Source organism: Physella acuta, unplaced genomic scaffold (genome assembly GCF_028476545.2).
Source record: "Physella acuta isolate Inbredline_101_S28 unplaced genomic scaffold, ASM2847654v3 ptg000117l, whole genome shotgun sequence".
Classification (NCBI taxonomy): Eukaryota; Metazoa; Mollusca; class Gastropoda; family Physidae; genus Physella; species Physella acuta.
The window spans coordinates 1,112,501-1,123,339 of NW_026731637.1; positions in this window are offsets into that span (position 1 = coordinate 1,112,501).

The following is a 10,839-nucleotide window of genomic DNA, read 5'->3' on the forward strand; positions in this document are numbered from 1 at the left end:
CTTGCCGTTAACAAAATGTTAACACTATTTCACCCTTGCTGTTAATTAAATGTTAACCTTTGTTTGACGTTGCTATTGACTAAAAGTATCACAAACTACTATGTTACCATGTTTTAGTCCATTAAATCTTTGCTAGACCTTGTTGCTAAGTAAACTGTCACCCGATACTAATTTGGTTTACGTGTTTGAAGACATGAATAAATAAAACAAAGACAAAAAAACCTTTTAAAATAAAAAGCTTAAATTGAACTGAAAATAAAAATAAATAAAATAAATAAAATATAATAAAAAAATATAAAAAATACACTTTTAATAATAAGCTTTTAAATGCAACGGAAATAAAAATAAATAAAACAAACTTTCTTTAGTCAAAATATTCGTGGCTCATGAGATCTCTCACAGATTTTAACTACCCATGTTTATATTAAAGAAGGCATTGTGATTTTAGTAAAAGCTTACAAAATACTCTCCCACAGTCCCGTGGGTCAGGGGTGAGGGGGTATTGTCACAATGTCAGCTGTCATATGTAAAGTTCCACAGTCACGAATGTGGGTATTGTCGTGATGTCAGTTATCTTACACAATTACACCCATTGTTTCAGTTTGTTGGTGTCGCTTTTAATACAAGTACACACGTCTAAATGTGATAAAACCACAATTTTACATTCTTAAAGTGTCACACACACACACACACACACACACACACACACATACATACATACATATATATATATATATATATATATATAAATATATATATATATATATATATAAACAATATAAACATATGTAAACATTGCTTACCCCACCCCTCCCCCAAAATTACAAAACCTGCTAACGCCAATGCCAGCATGAGGAACGTCTTTATATATTAAAACTCGCGTCTTTCTGTACCACGTGTCTAAGGCTTAGCGGTCAGTTCTCACCAAAGGCACCACGGCTGCAGGTGCCAGGGTTGTTCTCCAGAACTTATCTGGCTACGGGAACACCACACTGCCCCGGGTCTGTCTCCACGCCATCCATACCACTGAGCCAACGTCTACCTTTTGGTCTGTCTCCACGCCATCCATACCACTTATCCAACATCTACCTTTTGGTCTGTCTCCACGCCATCCATACCACTGAACCAACGTCTACCTTTTGGTCTATCTCCACGCCATCCATACCACTGAGCCAACGTCTACCTTTTGGTCGCTAGCATCCACTGATTAAGAGGATAACTCTCCATGGTTTCTAGCTGAATCACTCAAGCGTGAAACTTTTGCCCGTGATTCTGCCTGACCCAGTTGTGTTGGAGTGGTACTCCCATACCCCGGGGGTGGGGCTTCTCTTCGTCCTAAGCTTGTCAGCCTAGTGACAAGAAGTTTCGAGAACACCCTAACTCCCTTGGTTCTATTTGATGGCAAGAGACGCTAGTTCCCATCGCTATAACAGATATCGCATTGTGTATTGAGGGTAGATCGCATAGGTAGGGCCTATACTAGCAAATGTATTGAATGTAGATCGCATAGGAATACTAGCAAACACTTTGTATGATGGTAGATCGCATAGGTATACCAGCAAACACTTTGTATGATGGTAGATCCTATAGGTATACTAGCAAACACTTTGTATGATGGTAGATCCTATAGCTATACCAGTTATCAAATTGTGTATTGACGGTAGATCCCATAGCAAACACTTTTTAAATGATGGTAGATCCCATAGGTATACCAGCAAACACTTTGTATGATGGTAGTAGTCGCCAAAGTAATAAAGAATTAGTATTTAGTATGAATGCTGTTAGTCTAAACCCAAAGACATTTTTGTCTAACCTGTTAAATTGACTTTTCATGTAATGAAAAGTATATAAAACATTAACTAACAATTGCTTTAGAAGTCTACTTGTTTTATCATTATTTTTGCCATCCCATCCCTTCCCTTATCACCCCCCTCCCTTCTCTACCACCCCACCCCTCCACTTTCCCCATCAACGGTTGAATTCGATGACATCACAGTAACTGTTGGCCTGGAATCGATGGGTAGATCACAGCAGTGTGTGGAGTTTTATTGGCGCCATAGCGGCATCACAATGGAGATATCATCTAACCAATCGGTTTCTTGATTAAAGGACATTTAACCAAACTGTTGTTTGATTAAAGGACATTTAACCAATCCATTTCTTGATTAAAGGACATTTAACCAAATGGTTTCTTGATTAAAGGACATTTAACCAAACTGTTGTTTGATTAAAGGACATTTAATCAAACTGTTGTGTATAAATCATTAACCAACATTTGCTTTAAACGTCTACTTGTTTTATCTTTTTTTTTTGCTTGATTAGGGGACATTTAACCAAATGGTTTCTTGATTAAAGAACATTTAATTAAACTGTTTCTTGATAAGATAAAATTTAACCAATTTTTATATTAATAAGTAAATAATGTTCCCTTTCGAACCTGACCGTCCAGGTGGAGTAGAGTTCACCTGCTTCTGTGACCTCTGCATATGAACGGCAAATGTGCCCAACCGCCTATACTTTCCATAACGTGAGTGAGTTACATTCTACCTATACAAACCCGAGATCCGAACTCTAGACTTTCGGGTTAGCAGCCGTATGCTCTAACATCCGACCACGTCTTCCCACAGTACGCATCAAAGGGATATTATATAACCACACTGGTCTTCTCTAGAGGCCAGTGAATAATTCCTCTGTTTAAACTTACAGCCATAGCCAGTATATTTCCAAATTCTGATTCAAACATCTTTAAATCAGTCCATCTTCGACTTTAAAAATCATCATTGTCAACACAACCGCTTCTAATATTCCGCTCATTGCCTTTGTGTCGCGTTTTTTTGCGCCAACAAAAAACCGAGTTAGAAAATATTAGCTGTTTTAATCAGCGGGGATAGGTTGAACATAGTTGGAGCGGCAGGGAGGGTTTGAATAAAACAGAGGATACCTGACCACATCACTCGATGAATCTGTAAGGCGAGACTTCGGTAATTGCTTCATAGCTCGGGTCGTTTCTGTTTGCTTCTTGGCATAATTTTAACTGTGTTGTCGTTGTCATAATTTCGTTTTGTTCATGTGACAATTTTTTTAATTGTTGTCACAATTTCCTTCTATTTGTGTCATAATTTTAGCTTTGTTGTCGTTGTCACAATTTTGTTCTGTTCATGTCACAATTTTTTTTAATCGTTGTCACAATTTTGTTCTGTTCATGTCACAATTTCCTTCTGTTTCTGTCACAATTTTAGCTTTGTTGTCGTTGTCACAATTTCGTTCTGCTCATGTGACAATTTTGGTTGTTTTTTTAATCGTTGTCACAATTTTGTTTTGTCTATGTGACAATTCTTTTTAATCGTTGTCACTATTTCCTTTTATTTGTGTCACAATTTTAGCTTTGTTTTCGTTGTCATAATTTCGTTCTGTTCATTAGACAATTGTGGTTGTTTTTTTTAATCGTTGTCACAATTTCCGTCTGTTTGAGTCTCAATTTTAGCTTTGTTGTCATTGTCACAATTTCGTTCTGTTCATTTGACAATTTTGTTTGTTTTTTTAATCGTTGTCACAATTTCCTTTTATTTGTGTCACAAATTTAGCTTTGTTATCGTCACAATTTCGTACTGTTGAGGTGACAATTTCTTTTTATGTAAGTGACAATCTGAGTTCTGTTATAATCGATGTGACATGTCACAATAAACTTTTCATTGGATAAGGAGGGTCAGAAAAGTGAGGGGAGAAAAGGTAAGGGGGGGGGGGTATGCCGGGGAGGGAGGGGAATAACGGTATGCTAGGCAGGGAAGTTGGTAGCGAGTGTAGGGGAAGTAGAGGTGGTAGAGATGTCACCCAGTGCCCGATGCTCTGTATAGAATTGTGATCCAAAAGGTGCATCAACCTATTATCTAACTGGACAGAGTTTTTTTTTAAACCCCGTATTATGCCTTACACCTTCTAGCAATATAAACTAGTCACGAAAAATCATACCCCGCCCTCTGCCATGAAGCTCCACCTCCTATAAAACATTTTCTTACATCATTTTATTTTAATTCCTAAACCCCACCCCCTTTTCACCGTGGTGTAAATTGTCCCCCTTCCACATTGGACGTGTGACGTAATTTAAGTACGACACCAGGTAGAATATTCTAGTAAAAAATTCGTAAAAAATCGATGAAAGAAGTCTTTGTTTACAAATCTGATAATAATAAAAAAAGTTGTAATTAGCGCACACCTGACCCTTAGTGGGTCAGCTCAGCGGTAAAACAATAATTAACACACGGCTTCGTCTGTGTTGATTGCTTGGATTTGTCGTGTCGTGTGTAGTAAATCTGAGACGGTCTAGCTATGTCTTGTTCTGTAGTAAATCTGAGACGGTCTAGATATGTCTTGTTCTGTAGTAAATCTGAGGCGGTCTAGCTAGCTAAGTCTTGTTCTGTCTTTAATCTGAGACGGTCTAGCTTTGTCTTGTTCTGTAGTAAATCTGAGACGGTCTAGATATGTCTTGTTCTGTCGTAAATCTGAGACGGTCTAGCTGTTTCTTGTTCTGTAGTAAATCTAAAACGGTCTAGCTGTTTCTTGTTCTGTAGTAAATTTAAGACGGTCTAGCTGTCTTGTTCTGTAGTAAATCTAAGACGGTCTAGCTATGTCTTGTTCTGTCTTAATTTTGAGACGGTCACAATAAACTGTTTATTGCTAAGCTACGTCGTGTCGTGTAGTGAACTTAAGACGATGTGTGCCATCAGCTTCGTGAAGTAGTTGGCTGGGTAGAAGGGTGGGGGATGGGGTTGGACAGAGACAGTGGCGTAGCCAGGATCGTCTCAAGGGGGGGGGTCCAATTTTTATCCGGGGACAAACTTTCGATTTGCACCCACCCTCAGACTTTTGATTTGCACCCCCCCCCTCAAACTTTCGATTTGCACCCCCCCCCCCACTGGACATAGATATTTTCCGTAGATATAATTAAAACTTTATCACTAGAATTTAATAGTGAGATTGTGAATAGTGCTAAGTGGTGAGTTGGTGACTGACTAAAGCTAAGGGGTGAATTGGTGAGATGATGGTGAGAAAAAAACTAAAGGGAGACATTGATTAGTAACACGTGGTGAATTGGTGACTAAATAGGTGAAGTGGTGACCACACATATCGATAGTAATTTCACATAACTATATAGATCGTTTATAAAGGAAAAACGTTCTTTCGCAGAGTTCTTGATGGGTAACGTTTATAGACCCCTCCCCCCCCCCCACCACGATAATCCTCCACCCTTTAATCCCCACCCCTCCTTTCCCTCCCACCCAGGTAAACATTTGTTTGCCTACAATTAATTATCTCGGCTCAGCCAAATCTTCAAACAAATCCAATTAAATTAATATCTTAATGACATTTATAAACTTTTATTGTATTTTTTGCTTTGGCGAGAGCCTTAAGATACGATGTTAGCCAGCTTATGGTGAGGTTCATCAAACTCATTAAATTAATTATCTATATTAGGTGAGGTTTATCAGATTAATTATCGAGATGTGTTGAGGGTCTTCAAATTAATTATCTAGATGTGTTGAGGTTCATCAAATACATCAAATTAATTATCTAGATATGGCGAGTTCATCAAATTCATCAGATTAATTATCTAGGTATGATGAGCCTCATCAAATTAATTACCGAGATATTCTAGTCTTGAAACACGGGATAATATCAGATTTAAAATAAAGAATGGCTAAGCTGATTGAAGCTCAAGTCGAGAGTTGAGTTTAAGGTGACCGTAACTTTTTTTTTATAACAAATGTTCACATTACCCTAGGCAGCTCTTGATTAAGTCGAGAAAGTTTTACACAGCACAAGAAAGATCTTGTACAGTACAAAAAGTTCTTTTATATCACAATAAAGATCTTCTGCATTATAAAAAGATCTTGTAAGGTACAAAAAGATCTTGTACAGCTAGAAACATCTTGCATATCACACAGATCTTGCCCATCACAAAATACATTTTCGGTACAAAAAGATCTTATAGACCTAAAGCTAAAAAAACAACACAGCATAGCAGAAAAAAAGATCTCACAAAACTCGAGAACATTTAGTTTATAAGCTCTGAGCTAATAAAACTCCATACATATTTTATCCAGTTCCTCATAAAAAACTTAAATAAATAAATAATGTCTCTCAATTAAATACTTTTTTTTTGGTTTATTGAATCTTTTGTAGAATGGACTAAAAAATTCTCTTCTGTATCGACTAGTAGAGACCAACTCTACTACGGTTTCTGCCACTATTTGAAGACATTTTTTTTTAGTCCTGGTTTAATTCTCTACGGCAAACTCAATGGTTTTTTAAAAACTTGAATTTGACCTGAAGCTTTTGGTTTCCTTAGACATTGATTTTGTTTTATCTTCGCTTGGCTGAACGTGAAACCATCTTTAACCCTCCAGCTACTGGTACCCATACTTTATCTTGTTTTGAATGGTTAGGATACCGATAATAGACTCTTCCAAAAATAGGTGTGGTAGGTTGTTAAAAGTATTGTAATCTCGACATTTTTTGTGGTTAAAATTAGGGTTAATGTGTATGGTAGTACTAGGGCCGGTGTTAGAGTTAGGGATAGGGTTAGCATTGACATTAGCCAGCTATGTGTGTATTTTAGTTAACTACCAGTAACCTAACACCCCTATTTTTAAGACGATTCTATTATCGGACACCGAAATCCCCCCGTCCCTTTGATTTTATTCCCGCTTGATTTGCTGTCAACACATCTTTAACCATCTAGAGACTGATTTGTCCTTTATTTTTTTGTTTTATTCACGCCAAGCTATTCTGGCATGTTTATCCCCCCCCCCCCCCCTTTACGATTGACACGAATGCTTTTGTAACACCTGTATGCTATCGACGAGCAATGATTTGTTTTCCTTAAATGTGTATTCATGTTTTATGGGTTTAATGGTTTATGAGACCGCGTGGTTGTGTAGTAGAGCGCTCAAAAGCTAACCCGAAAGTCTAGAGTTCGGATCCCGGGCTTAAGTACGTAGGATGTCCCGGTGTCCACCCAGCTTTAGGGAAAGTAAAGACGGCTGGGCATACTGTTGACCTCAACTTCCGTTCTTATGTCATGGTCAAGAAACAGGTGAACTCTACTTCGCCTGCCTTATGGACCATCAGGCCCTAAAGGGGAACTTCACCGTTTTCAGTGTATTAGTAAATTGATGAAATAATAACATAACTGACTACAACTTTATTAAAACGTATTTTTTAACATTTTATTTTTCACAATCTGAAGAATTTATATGAGGATATTTCAACGTAGGTGTGTGTGTGTGTGTGGGGGGGGGGGGGGGGGGTGATGCTGAAGGTGTAGAAGACCGCAGATAGCGCTCACCTTAAGAATACACGAGCTGACATTTATAAATCGACTGCAGCGACCTTTCTTTTTGGGATCATTTAGCTACACTGTAGCGTGATGTGGTAGCCGTTTGTGGAGCCTGGGTGTAGGGAACATGGGAACTGTTTGATTAGATGGGGGAACATGGGAACTGTTTGATTAGATGGGGGAACATGGGAACTGTTTGATTAGATGGGGGAACATGGGAACTGTTTGATTAGATGGGGGAACATGGGAACTGTTTGATTAGATGGGGAACATGGGAACTGTTTGATTAGATGGGGGAACATGGGAACTGTTTGATTATATGGGGGAACATGGGAACTGTTTGATTAGATGGGGGAACATGGGGACTGTTTGATTATATGGGGGAACTTGGGGGAGCTGTTTGATTAGATGGGGGAACATGGGAACTGGGGAACATGGGAACTGTTTGATTAGATGGGGGAACATGGGAACTGTTTGATTAGATGGGGGAACATGGGAACTGGGGAACATGGGAACTGTTTGATTAGATGGGGGAACATGGGAACTGTTTGATTAGATGGGGGAACATTGGGACTAGAGATGTAAGAAACATTAGCTGGTAGGAAGAACAATGGAACTATTTGTCACTGTGGGGAACATTGTCTAGAGATGGGGAACATTTGCTAGAGGCTAGGGAACAATTTAACTGCTTACCTTAATTATGACAAACCTTGGGGAACAGAGTTTCTTCCAGGCATCTCTTCGGTCCGCCCCCCCCCCCCCCGAAGAAAGTCTACCGCCCCCCCCCCCCCCCCGAAAATTTCAAGTGCCCCCCCCCCCCCCTCCCGGAGAAAAAAGTCTGGAAGAAACACTGTTGGGGAAGAATGAGGTATACATACATATCTATTAAGAATGGGGTTCGACGTCCCACGTGACAAGAATGGGGTAAGACGACCCACCTGTCAAGAATGGGGTACCCCCACCCTAGGTACCATGACCCACCTGTCAAGAATGGGGTACCATGACCCACCCGAAGCAAAACACGATTAGCGTTCTATTGGTGACAGAATATAATGGCATTGGAAAAGACAACTTTTACTGCTGTTAAGTGCTGCTGTCAATACTAGTCACGTGATGGCCATAGGTTGGGATCGATCACTATTCAATCGATATCCCATGTACAGTTGTTCATCAGCGGTATTTAACTTTGATTGGTTGAACTAATCATGTGACTATTCGCGTCCTTTACCATTAGCTTTAGAGAGTTATGAGACTTCAACCATTATTATTTTGTAAATAGAACTTAATTTTTCTAAACATGCGATGCTTTCAATTATGTGTGTAGTTTATGTTTTTATCGCAATAATTTACTATCACAACTTCACAGTATCTAACAGTATACTAAGGTTTTTGTTGTCTTATATCAATTTGTCTGCCTGCCTTCTTCTTTTTCTTCTTCGTTATTTACTGTAGAGTTGGAAGGGATTTTCTTCAACACTATATTGCCTGTTGACTTCGATTTCAGTCTGCTCTTCTTTTTGGATTTGCTTCCATAGCCTTTGTCCAACCAAGAACAAAGTACAAGGCAGGAGTTGTTTGATTTTGGAGTTGTCTCCCCTAGATGGGCTGCTGTCCCCAGCTATGAGCCTCATCTGTCCGGGGTTCGAACTCGGGACTTATTGCTTTAGCCATGAGCTTTACTTGCCCGACCACGCCGACCCCGTCTTTCCGTCTACGATTCCTATTGTCTGCATGTTTTGCTCTCTCAAAACTTTAACCCAGACAGGTAAACACCTCACAGTACACCCCCACCCTAGCCCCGCTCTAACCCCACCCTAACCCTCACCTAACCCCACCCTAACCCTCACCTAACCCCACCCTAACCCCAATCTTAAACCCCATTCCTAACCCCCACTCTAAACCCCACATAACCCCACATAACCCCCACCATAACCCCCACCTAACTTCACCCTAATCCCCACCCTAACCCACACCCTAACCCTAACCCCCATCCTAACCCCCACCCTAACCCCCACATAATCCCCACCCTAACCCCCACCCTAAACCCCACACAACCCCACCCTAACCCCCACCCTAACCCCCACCTAACCCCACCCTAACCCCCACCATAAACCACACCCTAACCCTAACCCCCATCCTAACCCCCACCCTAACCCCCACATAATCCCCACCCTAACCCCCACCCTAACCCCCACACAACCCCACCCTAACCCCCACCTAACCCCACCCTAACCCCCACCTTAAACCACACCCTAACCCCAACCCCCACCCTAAACCCCACACAACCCCACCCCACCCTAACCCTCACCTAACCCCACCATAACCCCCACCCTAAACCCCACCCTAACCCCCACCATAACCCCCACCCTAAACCCCACCCTAACCCCCACCATAACCCCCACCATAACCCCCACCCTAACCCTCACTTAACCCCACCATAACCCCCACTCTACCTCAACACCTACCTGCACACAAACGGACGTTGGACATTGAAAGACAGACTTGACCTCTGAACTCTCTATGTTTTCTTAAGACATCTGCGGCACCAGATCAGCACATGCAATAACTTTTATTTCCTTCCTTTTTCTCTTTCTACTTTTTAAATCGTAGAAACCAGAAAATCTTGGCTATCTGCATAGGCTAGTGTTGGAGAGAATTTGCGGACTACAGTCTTGATTAGCGAAGTTGTTAAATGTGTTTTTAATCGAATTACGTTCTCGCCGCTATAGGCTTCGTGTAAATATGTGAAAGTGTAAAACGATAAGATGTGAAACAGTATTTGAAACAGAATGTGAAACAGAATGTGAAACAGAATGTGAAACGGAATGTGAAACAGAATGTGAAACAGAATGTGAAACAGTATGTGGAACAGAATGTGAAACAGTATGTGAAACAGTATGTGAAACAGAATGTGAAACAGTATGTGAAACAGAATGTGAAACAGTATGTGAAACAGTATGTGAAACAGTATGTGAGACAATATATGAAACAGATTGTGGAACAGTATGTGAAACAGTATGTGAAACAGTATGTGAAACACAAGCTATACATTGTTATGATTGTAGATTAGAACTCTGGGTCTCACAGTAACACGTTAGCTACACGCCACTCTGATGTTATTTAGTGCCATACACCACTCTGATGTTATTTGGTGCCAACGGTTACAAAACACGTCAACAAAAACATCTCAACTCTCATATCATCCTGAGACACCCCACCGTCGGTGGTAGATTAACGAGGGCGCGGGTGCCGGCAGCTGTAGATAAACGAGGGCGCGGGGGTCGTGTTACTACATAGCTGTGCCAAGTAGTTTCGACCGTAAGCTGTTGATCATGCGGGGGAGGGGGGGGGGGGAGAGACATAAATTGCCGCCCCCTATAAATATGTAAACAGAAATAAAGACCACCCCTCCCCGCCCACCCCCTACTCTGCACTCCTCCACCTCTTTATCTGTTGCTCGTGCGGCGTCAATTCGGCCAATGACGAAACGGCCCCGTCAAAAC